Genomic DNA, 14043 nt, shown 5'->3' with positions numbered 1-14043 from the left:
ACACACTGTGTAACATTCACCATTTGCCTATGTTTGAACATCCATATTTCTTATCTTTTTAAACTTCTTCTTGGACCAGTTGGTTTCATTACAATATTTGAGTTTGTCCAAATGTTCGTAGACAAAAGACTGGATTTTACCCCCTTAGGGAGTCATTAAGATTAACAAATTATAACAGGGATGGGGAATACCTTAAGTAAGGGAATATTGAAGTCTAGGCATTTACAGGGCTTATGACCTGTCATTGGCTGGTTTAAGTGGCCACTTTACACACTGTGTAACATTCACCATTTTACCTATGTTTGAACATCCATATTTCTTCAATTCTTCCATTTGTTGATTTAAGTGAAGTTAAAGATCTAAAACCTTTATTGTTGTAAAGAGATTCATCAGACTGAATTATTTTACATACTAAGCAACCAACGCCTGAAAACAATTTTTCAATTTTTAAACAATTTTTATTTGTTTGTTTTCATTCTTTAAGGAGTGTAGGTATGCTGTTGGTAATTATCAACAACATTATCGTCGAGTTTCTGGAACAAGTTGGTACCTAAGAATTTTCGAAAAAAGAAATTTATGCATAACTTGAATCAAATAATCTTTCACTCAATCAGTCAATAAAAATATTTCAATTTCTGTAAATTCGATGAAAAATATTCAATCTTCTGCTTAATTTGAATTTTTCATTTGACAATAGATGAGCTCTTAACTTCAAAATGGCAATATCTCTCCACTAGTAAAATGTTAGTTACCAACTTCTTCCAGAAATTCGACGAATCTACAGGTATCTGCATACCACCTACCCACATATCCTGGGAAGCACATTCTAAATAGATTCGTACTATCTCCTACTAAACAGACCGAAGCTGAGAGCCCAAGTTACTATTTAATAGTAGTATTTAAGTATATTAATGATAAACTAAGTAGCAGTACTTAAGAGTTATTATTCAGCGTCTTCAGCACCACACAAGCAGTGGCGTGCGTTCCATATAAGCACATAAGCAGTGCCTACCCTACTAGAATTTTATTAAAATAATAACAAAAAATAATATAAAATATACGATTTACTATTTGTAAAATTTGAAAAATGCGCCAAATGTATTTCGTTCTGATCGGCGCGCCGCTAACGGCAGAGGCACGAACTAAATATGCCTATTTTGTTGTATACATTGATCTACAGTGTTGTATACATTGATCATGTATACAACACTGTAGTGTTGTATACATGATCAATGCGTGTGTGTGTGGGTTATTTTTCGGTTGTAATTACGCGTGTATGGGTTAGTTGTTGGCAGTGCTAATTTTAGAAATTGTTTTAGAACGAAAAAACGAATACGTTACTGACATCTAGCGATTTTTTCAATTATTATTTTACAAATGACAGTCAAATATCTAATGTCAAATAAATAACCTTAAATTTATTTATTTTTTACATTCGAGAATAGAGTCCATGTTTATTTTGTGAATGAAAAAAATTAAATGGAGTTTTGTAAAACTTGTGATAGTGACGGAAATATGTGTTTAATCAATGCATACATTTTGGATTTAAAACGTTCTGGCAGTTTTTACGATGATGTTACAAAAGCATAATATTTAACAAATGAAAGGCCCGTAATTTTGACATTCAAATAAGTTAAAAAACGGACTACATTCTTTTAAAATTGTAAACAAAGGTATTCAATACTTGGCTTGTAATATATAATATATATTTAGCATTTATTTGTATATTCGATGTGGCTTAGGTAATTTCAACAATAACTACAAGTCAACAATATAGTGATTAAACTAATGTGACGAGTGAAGGAAACTGTTTGGTAAGATATATTACTTAAATAAAACGTACTTTTTTTTTCTACTGCCTATCCTTGTTTAAAACTCTGTGCACGCGACTGCACACAAGTATATACAAAATTTCTAATATGGTTTATTAAGCCATAAAAATATACAAATTTTAATTTCCCCTGTGTTATATCAAATAACTTTAAGACATTCGTAAGTAACAAGCTTAATTTCTCGCAATTCCTTTAATTCACGACGATGCTCATTCATCTGAATATTTGTCTTTTATACATTTTCCGAACCCGGATAATAAATCACCCCTTATCTCCTCCCAATTTCCATTTCACTTTCTTCAATCTACTCGGGGAAGGTTAATTATTTGTTTTTGTTGTCTTGTTGATAATAAGGCGCCACTTTCAATTTAAATTCACTTAATTTATATTTTGGTTCAACGTAGAAATGATTTTGATAATTACAATAAACAAAATTGGATGCGTGCTTTTACATTAATTATAACATTTTGTAGTATAGGAAAAATTATGCAAAGATTTTTATTTGTTTATTAATACACTATACTGTATATGTATTTTCGTCAGTTCTATTATGTGTGTGATATAGAAATGGAATCCTGGACGAGTGTCTTCAACTCGATTGCTTCTCTCAGATAAAATTCTAATATAGGGAAATTGAAGTCGAAATAAGATGAGCGGAGACAAGTTTTTCTTCCATGTTTGAGGTTCCAGGTTAGATTCCTAGCAAAGTCGATTTGAAAATTTGATTTAAAAGGTAGTTTTACAGTGCCATATTTTGCTGTGGATATCCTAATCAGTCTTCTGAACACGTCCTATGGTCTTGCCTTTTTCCCCTTCTCTATGATTACCGAATGGAGCTTCTTGCTACTATCCGTAACCCTGTTATAGGTTCTGTCGAATATACAGATCTGGTAGCTTTCAAAAAGAATTTCAAGGCTTTTAAAAATTTATGTGATCATTTGGCGAATTGATCATGTCCAATCAATTTAATCTCAGTCAGTAAAGAATTCATTCCCATCTTTTCTCAATCCAATGAAGTGCACATCAAGTACTTCTGGATTACTTTCTTTCTGCACAAAGATGCTACGGCTACCAAATTACAGAGAGCTCCTACGGGCAGTATTTTTCGTTCAGCAACGAGCAACTTTTCCGTGTATGTGGGCACCGCCAAGGAGACTTATGTCCTCAGAAGCGGTGTGTGGTATGTGGTGGGCAAGCTGTAGTGCAATATTTTACTGTGCCTGGACTGACACCTGGAGCGTAAGACTGATCACCTTACCTTCACGTAACAGATGATGGGAGCATCTGCATTTGGTGAACCAATGCAACGCCATATGCACCACCACGCAGATAGGATGATGGAAAATGTGTTTGTACTATTTCTATATAACTTGTGTTTTTACAAATATGTTTTTTTTTTTTTTTAATATATCGGTAGTAAATAAATAGTTATGCATTAGTTCACAAATGTAAAAAAAATAATAGTTCACTTAAGCTTATTTTCTCTTTATTAAAACATGTAAGTTTTTAAGTGAAAATTCTTGATGGAAGTTCATTGTAATTTATTATAGAAATAAAAGACGAGTGATACTTTAATCCACAAATTCGGAATCTCTAGTGACCAGTTTCATCGCTTTCGCGACATCTTCGAGACTGGTATCTTTATTAAGGAGTTCAATGTATTTATACAAAACAGAGGTAAGGATGGAAAATTCAATATTACATGAAATTAAATTAAACAAAATTATTTTTGTGGAACGAAATTTTTCGGGTTAACTAATTAGTTGATATAATGCTTTTTTAATGAGTTTAACTATTGTATATATATTATTTTTAGGGTCCCATTTTCTTTATAAGGTTTAAATTCTCTTTTGGAATTTGTTAAATAATTTAGGTCTAAATTCTTTTTCTAAGTTTTCTTCATTAGGTCTAAATTGTGGTAACTGTTTCAATAAATAATGTTTATCTTGATAAACTCCTTAGGATGTATAATCCATTGTTTGTCTACAAATATTTGAGCATACTTTAATTATTTGTTTGTTTGTTTTTAAGCGTTAATATTCTTGAAAAAACAATAAAAAAATTATTTGCAGGAAACACCCGAGTTTTAAAAATGAAAAAAAATCATTTTATTATTGTGATCTCACCATTAATTGAACCTAAAATCCCAGAACATGAGGCAAACATTTTATTCAATGTATAGCGGAAACCACCCCATAAAAAAATCTAAATTGGAGACAAAAATATGCAGTATTCACATTTTCATTTTGAACGCAATAAACACGTGCGAATAAATATTTCCAAGTCCCATCAAAAGTTGTTTGAAAATGCATCACGTATTTCTTACGTTGTCTCCGTTTCAATATTAATAATATCATGACATTTCTTTGAAGAATAAGTAGATTGATATACCTCGACCCGGGGGGGCCACTCCAAGGGTCCCCCGTTTGTTTACCGTCTGCTGAAATCTGGGGGGCGAGTTACGAAGCGAAATATTTGAACTGCAACAGTTCAATTTTGCATTCTAGACTTTACTCTATCGCTTATTTACGAAATGATTGATAATATTTTAAAGCGGTATTTATTTATATCATCGCAATATCTTTTGTTAAAACCAAATTTTGTGTTTGATGTTTTGTCTTATTTTTTATTGTTTTTTTTTATAGAATTTCAAATATATCTTTTCATCTGGAATTTTCTTATAGCTAAACGACGAAATCTATTAACAGTTAGTTAATTTATTTAATTTTATTAAATTTTTAGAAATATTTTTCTACCTTATATCACACGAGCGAAGCAGCGTGTAAAAACTAGTTTTTTTTAAACCTTTTTTACGACTGTTATGGTTCCAAATGATTTATACCTAGAATTAGGGCAATAATTACAATGTAATAATTTCTACGCATTTATTTCATTTTACTTGATTTTTGGTAACACTATAATATTAATAATATAATTAGTACTAAATAATATTAACCAACATTAAATACATTTTTAGAAATCGCATTTCTAAATAAAGTACACCCCTGTTGGTGGAAAGAGCAGAGTTTGACATTTGCAAAAAGAATTCTATATTTGAAAATTAATTAATCAAAGTTTTGCAATTTAACCATAAACAAGTACCGAGGTACCTACTTAAATTCAATATTTAAAAATGAATTTTATGTTCTGGAATTCAATCATAAACAAGTATCTAGGTATCTTCTTACCAATGAAAAGTTACATCTTTTTTACGTCTATCCGAACGGTTTTAACTAAAGATTTTTAGTAAAGTTTTGTAAGTATACTTCATAATGTTTGATCTTAAGAGGAAACGCGGTCCGGCTTTTCTGCATAAAAACGTATTCCCGTATTTTTTCTCTGAATTATGGCACTAGAGCAGTGATTTTTTACACACTATGGGTATTTATTATTAGCGTGTCTTTTTTGTTTCGTTTTTATAAAAATGATTTATTATGGGAACTAGAACCATCCAGTTTTATCTGGTGTCTTTGGGCGCACGATATACAAATATAACTATTTTTGGAAAACACAAAACGTACCGATACAGAAAAATTTAGTCTGATACTCTGGCTAAAAAAAAAATAACAAAATCGGTTAAGTTTTGAGGTGCGGAAAACGGGACAGCGAAACGTGGATTGTGTATATTCTAATAAAAGGTCTGACATGCAGTTGTCTTTTTTGCACAGTATCGGAGAGGCATCTGCAAGACAGTGACAGGAAACCAATGTTCGAAAACCTATTTATTAAAATTCTCTGTCCTCACATTTTATGTAAACCGAAACACAAAAATAATCATGTATAATAAGTAGATATCTAATTTTAACTAAATACAATAATTGATATAGAACTTTCGATTGTGTTCATTTAATATAGATGCGAGAATGTACTCAAATCTAGCAATCGCAAAGCATTGCCGGGTTCAGCTCGTTAATTATAAAATACATGCAATTATTTTTCATGAAAGGTTGTATCCCCATATTTTTACAATGTTAATGTTTTTAATGAATTACGTGTTTCAGAAAAATAAAAACTTATTTAACTTTTGAATCAATTTTTTTTCTACACTCCACAAATCTTGCTTGACTTTTTTAAAATGTAAAATTTTATGCATGAAATACCTACTAAAATAATGTTATTTTACTTCAATAGTGAATTATTTTTTTATAGAACCTACGTCTATCTTTAAAATGCGTAATCTCGTGTAAAACAAATACTTAAAAATGAAAAACATACTGTCGTTTTTTTATGTGGAATTTAGGTTTTTACATTTGTACTTTTCGTCTTGTATACTACATATTATTCCTATTTTAAAAAGGCATCTGTTTATTAAACATTATAAAAAAAAACAACATATTTGTACTTATGAGAGTTTTAAACATATACCTACGGATTCTTCTGTTTATGTCGCTTGTTACATTGGATGTTCTATAGAGCCATAAGATATTCAGATTTATTTCATTAGTTTCCTTTCTCAGTCGCGATTGTGTTGTGTTAAATGAACTTTTTTTGCAATAGTTAAAATATGCAAAGCCTGAAGAATGCAGTTGTCTCTTTAATTTGTTTGCGTCAGGGCGTTTTCAATTTGCGCTGAAGATGAATCACAAAAGGACAAAAGGAAAATTCTCGACCAGTCCTGTCCCGCTCAGCTCCGCTGCTGATCACAAAATATATTAGAAATCTCTCAGATAATGGAAAAGAAAATGGATTAAAACCGACTTACTTTCCAGCCGTCATTTTATTCAATGCGGAATATAAAATTTAAATCATTTAAAAGAGATTTGCTAAAATATTTATTAGAAGAAATGCAACCAATCAGCTAAATGTTTTTTCAATTATACTAATAATTATGTGCCTTGGACATAAACGGGCCGATGTCGTTAATCGTAATAATCGCAAGGGAGTAATTTTTGAGCCATTTTGTGGCATTATAATGAACTGTTTGTTAAAACATATTAATAAAATACATAATCCAATATGTATATGTACATAAACTTTTCTTTTTTTTTGACGTCGATCCACTGCAAAATGTTGGCAAGAAGTTTTTTAAGACGCTGGCCCTTTTCGATCTAAGCCTCAGATTTTATTTAGTATATATTATACATATTTACACACATATTTTTGTAAATAAAGCCACTTCATATATTCCGGCATATTTCGACGAATTATGTCTTGATTTATTTTTAAACAGTCAAGCATTCATGCGTGTACCATCTCATGCACTGTGCACAGGCGAATGAAGAACCCGGTAATTATGTATGTGTGTGAAATAGCAGCAGACCCTGCTCGAGTGTTTTCCACTCGATGGCTACTCTCAAGTTAAAATCGAGTGGAAATAAGTTTGTTTTGTAGTGTAGGTGGCGCATTTACCTACCATGCTTGAAGACTTGTAAAACTGATCACCGTACCTTACTCGGAAAAAATATGCCTTACGCCTTACACAGCACTGGGTTCAGATAAGGAATTTATAATAAATCTAATTTAATATATTGAGTTTTTCTACTGACATTTCTTGGTGGAACTGCATTTTAATTATAATAATAAAAATACTTTTATTCCACTTTTAATTATAATTTTTTATAAATTTTTACCAGTATATATTTTTATATGTTTTACACCATTTTTTATTATATACATTCAAACAAAACTTATATTCTTATAATTGTTATTACCTTATATTAAATGATTTTAATTTAAATTCTTTTATTTACATAATTATATAAAATCATGATTTACAACCCCTGCTCGCACTTGTATATAACATAGACATTTGTTTAGTCTCCCACCAGTCTGACGATGTCGGTCACGACGAAACCCGGTCACTGGTAAAAAAAATATAAAAAATTATAAATAAAAGTGGAATAAAACTAAAAAGTATTTTTATTATTATAATTAAAATCTAATTAAGACTAAAATAAGAAATGTAACAATTATTTTTTTATAGCTACCGAAGAGTAAGATAAAAATAATTATTTGTTCCAGTTTTATTTAATTTTACCGAGTTAATTAATGGCCTGTCTTGGTTCTAAAATATTTATTATCAATACGTTTTTAATTATTACCGCATTGTTAAATAAAGTATACAGATTTTTACAGAGCATCGTAAACAATAACTCTAACGTACGTGTATATTATTTACAATAACACGTAAATGTTATAAATTAATTTATGAACTGTATGATCATAACGCGAGACATAACATGATGTTGGCGATGTGCTCTTCACAAAAATTTACTAAAATATTAAAGCGCTAAGGATTTTCAATGAAAAAACATCTTAATTTTATTCAGGCTTCTAGGGTCCCAGTTTGGAAATATCCTTACTCATATTATGCAAATACTTTCATTTAGTTCCGCCTTCTTATTGCCTAGTAAACGTTGCTCATAATATAGGACCCAGTATAGAACAGCTCGAGTGAAGAGCGTCTTCTTAGCGGCGCATGGCGCCTCGAAACCCCGTTGGGAAAGGAAATCCAATTTTCTCACTACATTCTTCTAAAAAAAGATAGCCTGATGTGAGTATGGAAACCGTTTCAATGGCGGAACTCTCACGGCATACGCCAGAATATGACTGGACTTAATATTAAAATCCATTTAAATATTCTCTTCCCGGCCAATCGATCGATCAAAGAGAAGGGGTTCAAAATATTCCATTAATTTTCAACTTCATTTAGCGTGGGTTGCCGGCAATCGAAAACTGTAATTAATTACTCAAACACAGCGTTTTCAACCATTTTTAAGAGACTTATTATAAATAAATAGTTTAAAATGGTGTAGTTAACATTTCCCTGTGTCCAGGCAGATGAATAATACAGTTCCGTGTGTGAAATAGAACCAGAACCCTGGACGACTGTTTTCGACTCAATGGCTACTGTCAGGTAAAAATCCTGAATTAGGCAATCTAGTGGAGATTACTGAGGTCATTATTGAGGTCCTGGGTTCGGTTCCTGGCAGGATGGACGTGAAATATTGATTTAAAAAGTCAGTGAACTGCAAAGTACGTTACGTCATATAAAAAAAAAAATTTTAGTAACGTCTCTAAAACTGCAGGCATTTTTTATTCAAAAGAATGGAAAATTTCATTTCTTTCCTTTCACAGCGACCTTCGTCCTGGCGGACCCATCTCAAATGTAATAACATTTATTAAAAATACACCCAGACACGACGGGTGTTTAAAAAATAATAAAACCGTTTCGCCTAACGCGGGAGGGGGCTCCATATCCTCCTCTGTTTAGACTTAGGAGAAACATCAAAGACAATCAACCCTACATTCTCTGATCCCGTGTCTCAAATTACACCCAATTCGGGATGGCGAGAAGTGGGGAAGGGGGAAGGTTGCCGATTGCTGTTTTAATTTCGCCGAAGCACCACCGGGTGTTTCCCTCGCAGGTTGCGCTCAACACCTCGTCGTTTGAAACAATCTAAACACAAGGATCAAATTTCTACCTGCTGACTCTTAGTATCGGAAATACATACTCTGTGGGGGGGACGTAATGAACCTTTGATTCCGTAAGTATTCCTTCATCGCTTCGTCCTGGGCACAAAACGTTCATATTTATTTGATTTACTCGGAGCATTTAATCGACGAAACACGATATATTTACCGGAAATCACATTCGTACGGTTTTTTTCTGGTGAATTCGAGAAAACAACTTTTTGTTGAAACCATGTATTTTGTAATCAACAGCTTTATAAAACCATCAAACATATTTATCATCTTCGCAAATTTTCTATCATATTTTTTAAATCATTCTCCACATACACACGTAGAAACCAATCAATATACATATATTTTATACTTCAGGTATCGGTTCAAGGAACATAACACTATCTGATCTTCAAAATATCACCTGCACGCTTGTACCTGCATAATTTTGAATGAATAATAAATCATACTAACTGTGTTCAAGAGATTCTAACAATGCGATAATTGTAACAGTTTTAAAATTTTACTCAGTTTGTAAACACAACAGATTACATTATTTCTGAGAAAAAAAAGTTACACATTTCATGCTGGCTAAGATAAAACGGTTGAGGTTAATTTTTTGCCCGAAAAAAACACACGATTCTTTTTCATTAGTAGAGTTAGTGACGTATAATTAATATTTATGTAACGTTTATGATGTCTATAACGTAGTTTCAGTCAGCTGTACGTTCTAGAAAGGGGCCGATTCTCTACTTCCGAAAGGTAAATCTTTATCTGGCCTTTAAGGGCCAACTCCCGTAACGCATCCTGTAATTTCCGTTGGGAGGGAATCTCGACTTTAACTACCGTAAATCAGTTCCGGGCCCCTGGGCCTATCCCATCAGCCGGGACAGCCGGGAGCTGCCCCCTAAAAATCGCCCCCTTGTATCACATGTCTACGTAAATACGAGAAAATCTCCAGTCAAAAGTCTACGAAAGTTAAGCAAAATCTGCGTGAAATGGCTTTAACAACCGACCTTTTTTTGCGAGGTATTTTCTTCCATTTACAAATCCAGAGAATCAAAGGCGAGACATTTTACTGTAATATCTTATAGAAATTATTATCTACTCCACACGTGACAGGCTGAAAAAAATGTATGAGATGCTTTGAAAAAACAACTTAATATTTGCCGAAGGTTTCCAGATTCGTAATATCAAATTCGTTTTTGATTAAGCAGCAAGTACAAAACTTCATCATTATTTTTATTCATATAAGGCAATCATAATTAACTTAATAATTACCGAATATTAGTTTTTTTAAAACATGCATGAAATAAAGGTAATTTAAAATATAAATCTAGTTTTAGCATAGTAGGGATTCAATCCTTATACGTCAGACTCAACGAGGAAGTTCAGTGGTTTTTTGATATTTTTTTATTTGTTTATAGACTATTAAACTAAGTCAATTTTTTTTTCTTTTATATATCATATTATCAGCACTACGATTTTTTAAACTTTTTTATTTCTGAAATAACTCAGCGTGTAACGTCAGAGGTTCATTTCCGCTTATTCGCATTCAGTTCTTCCCATTGGTTCAGAAGCGATAAGCAGACCGGAAATCTTCCATAGCTCTCAGATCAAAGGTTGATTCACATGAACTAGTGACGTCTGAAAGTAGTGCATTTTTATTATTAAGAAACTTTGTACCACAATTTAATGCTGTAATTTTTACCCCGCGCAAGAAAACATTTTTTGTATCCAATTTCCCGTAGGGCTGAAGTTCCTCATTTGAGTGGTACTACTGACTACAGGACCACGCTCCGACTGTTGCTTAAAATTAATAATTAACCATTGCATAATGAACCTTTTACGTCCTCCGCGGATCAAAGAAAATCTTATTGCTTTCGTGAATAATTCAATAGAATAATGCCTCCTTAGTTACTATAGTTAAGAATTATCTTTAAATTAAACATATTAGAAGGTTATTATTTGTAGTAATCGGTAAGGATCACACCCGCGATAAAGTTACACCAGAACCTGCTGAGCCACTTAACTAACATCGTTTAATACAATAACTGTTTTACCTTTAGGAGTTAACATATTTCAAAGTTACTAAGCTCCCAATAAACGCACCTCAGTAAGAATGTACCGAACCCTCGGTAGATATTCGAGTATTCACAATTGCATACAAAATACATTTTAGCTTCTTAAATTTGTTACTCATGGTTTAGATTAGGATAGGGTTGCCATATTTCGCTTGGGTCTCATCGGGACGTTTTGGAATGGGGAGATATAGTAATTTATAATCCCAACATTTTGGAGCGCATAAAATTACATGTACCGAACAACTATTTAAGAGTTAGGCAACACATACCGTTTGTTCTTCCTGAATGCAGGACAAATTTACTGCTGATGATGCCTGTGGGGAAAATTGATTGGTCTGTTCAACAGCCAACGGAGAGAGGTGGATCTTTTCCATGCTGGGATTACCAGTTTTAGGCTCTTCCTCTCTAACTATGTATCGTAATGTGTATTAGTGACTTATTCGTCTTTGTTTACTAATGTTTTTTATGGACTATATATTGGACCTAATAATCTATTGTGTTTTTTAAAACACGTTTTTGTAATTACCTAATAATACTTATGATATATACATTCAAATAAATGAAAAATATAAAAAATAACGAAAGCAATTTTATAATGATTCAAAAAAATCGATAAAAGAAATATTTTTCTTACATTTTATGTGATGTTTTTTTGCGGAAAAAGTACTTGATGGCCATAACTGTGGATGACTTAAAATTAACCTCAAACTGCAATATTGATTCTATAGTCCCTGGTAGCAGACGACATTTTTTATCGATCTTTTGCACGGGGCCGACATCAATGATATATTTTTTTCACTATGGCTTTATGAGCAGGAATTGAAAATAAATACCGGCATAATTTAAAAAATTGACAAAAAGACCAAAAAACACTACTTTTATAGAACCTATGGACATCCACTCTATCGAAGCAAGTTTAGCTATGGAGTTCTTCAGATACATAAAAAAAGGTGAAAGCATTTCCCACCGAATCAGCTCACTCGTAGTATGTACGGCCGTTAAAGATTTTTTTTTAATTAACATTGTCTACGCACTGTAAGTTTAAATCCGGACATTATAAGTTTCATCGGGACGTCGGGACAGAGGGCTCAATAACGGTGACAGTCCCGATATATCGGGACGGATGGCAACCCTAGAGTAGGTAAGACATTTCCTTTAACCGATATCACCTTTTTACCGTGATAGTAATGATAACATTGATTGTGCGATTAATTTTACAGGATTGAAATTGTCATAATTTTTCAAATATAATTATTGAATTGATTCAGAAACAACAGAAATTATTTGCCTTTTTAAAAATATTTGTAGAAGTCAAAATGAAAAAAAATTTTTTTTCTTAAATAAAATCATCAATCTATTTTATATTTTTAAATAATAAACTACATAATATCCACATTGATACCAATTTAATAATTTTTCTAATGACCTGATGATCGTGACATAAAATTTCATAAAATTATTTTCAAAAAAACTTTTAGAAGTAACCAAAAAGCCTTATATCCGTCTGATCATCAAATCTACGTTTAAACTACTTTTAATTTATACTTCAAAAATTATCGTTTCATTTTTATCAATCCACTCGCAAAGAAATCAAAACTTCGAGTTAATATTTAATTAAAGTTTCCTCATAATTTGATAGCTTTGTTATTGTTAATTTTAAGATTCTGAGAATCATCGGATCCATCCACAAAGAATAATAATGTAATAGTAATATAAAACCGTCGGTACTAAGTTCATGTAAATTAATCCCTAAAAGAAATTCAGGTATATTAATTTTTTAGTAATACGAACTTCTCAGACTACTTTTACATTTAAAAAAAAACTCGAAATGTGTATTTTTTGCTTTTGTTTTCTAATTATTTTCCTTTTTAATTGCTTTAGACTTAGTTGACACTTTCTTGAATAAAAAAACATGTATCCACGCCTAATAGTGCATATGTCACTGCAATTATATACTAAAGAGTTGTAAATAACACACTATTAGAAAATAGATTTCAAGTTGGGGTGGAGTGGAATTCGAATCACGGACCTTTTAACCGTGAGTTCGAGACACTACCCACGGGACCACAACTCGATTCAATCTCATTGTCTTATGCTTCAGGTTACAGTCCAGGGACAGTGAAATGTTGCCGCGTGAAACTACTTTCAAAACCAATATTTTATGTTGACCCTCCCAGAAATCGAATCCAGGACCTAAGCATGGTAAGCGTACACGCCAACCACTACACTACAAGATGGACTTATCTGCTCTCGATTTCCTTTTTCAGGATTTTTACCTGAGAGTAACCATCCAGTTGGAAACACACATTTAAGATTCTGGTTATATTTCACATGTATTATTCATCCGCCCGGACACCTACAAAATGGTAATTAAATCCACAGACTTACGGATTTAAATATCACTCGTATTTATGTTTATATTCTTCAGCCTTGTTCTCTGCACTGCTGGATGGCAGCCTCTTCCAAACGTGTCCATTCCTTCCTTTTACCCGCTTCATCATCTATGTTTTACAGGCTATCGAGACAATGTCAACGACCCATCTTTTCTGTGGCCTTTTGACACTTTTTTTGTTTGCCATGGTCTTCATCTTATTATTCTGGGGGTCCACCTGCGATCATTTTGCCACGCCAAGTGTCCTGCCCACTTCCATTTTAATGTTGCTGCACGATCCATGATATCCACGACTCCGGTTCGGCGCCTTATTTCTTCATTTCTTATTCAG

General features: G+C 32.3%; 1 protein-coding gene across 6 annotated transcripts in view; it reads left to right on the top strand.

Moving 5' to 3' along the window:
- Positions 1-1417: 1417 nt before the first annotated feature.
- LOC148277316 (band 4.1-like protein 4A) overlaps positions 1418-14043 on the top strand; it is a 58458-nt gene continuing 45832 nt past the window's right edge. For all 6 annotated transcript variants that reach the window (XM_088233052.1, XM_088233049.1, XM_088233047.1 and 3 more), the window contains exon 1: positions 1418-1814. The gene's annotated coding sequence lies outside the window, so the exon portion shown is untranslated. The remainder of the gene's footprint in view (positions 1815-14043) is intronic.

This window comes from Micrasema longulum, unplaced genomic scaffold (genome assembly GCF_059751315.1).
Source record: "Micrasema longulum isolate JH-2025_06_02 unplaced genomic scaffold, ASM5975131v1 h1tg001051l, whole genome shotgun sequence".
In the NCBI taxonomy this organism is placed as follows: Eukaryota; Metazoa; Arthropoda; class Insecta; order Trichoptera; family Brachycentridae; genus Micrasema; species Micrasema longulum.
This window is presented reverse-complemented; position numbering and strand designations above follow the sequence as displayed.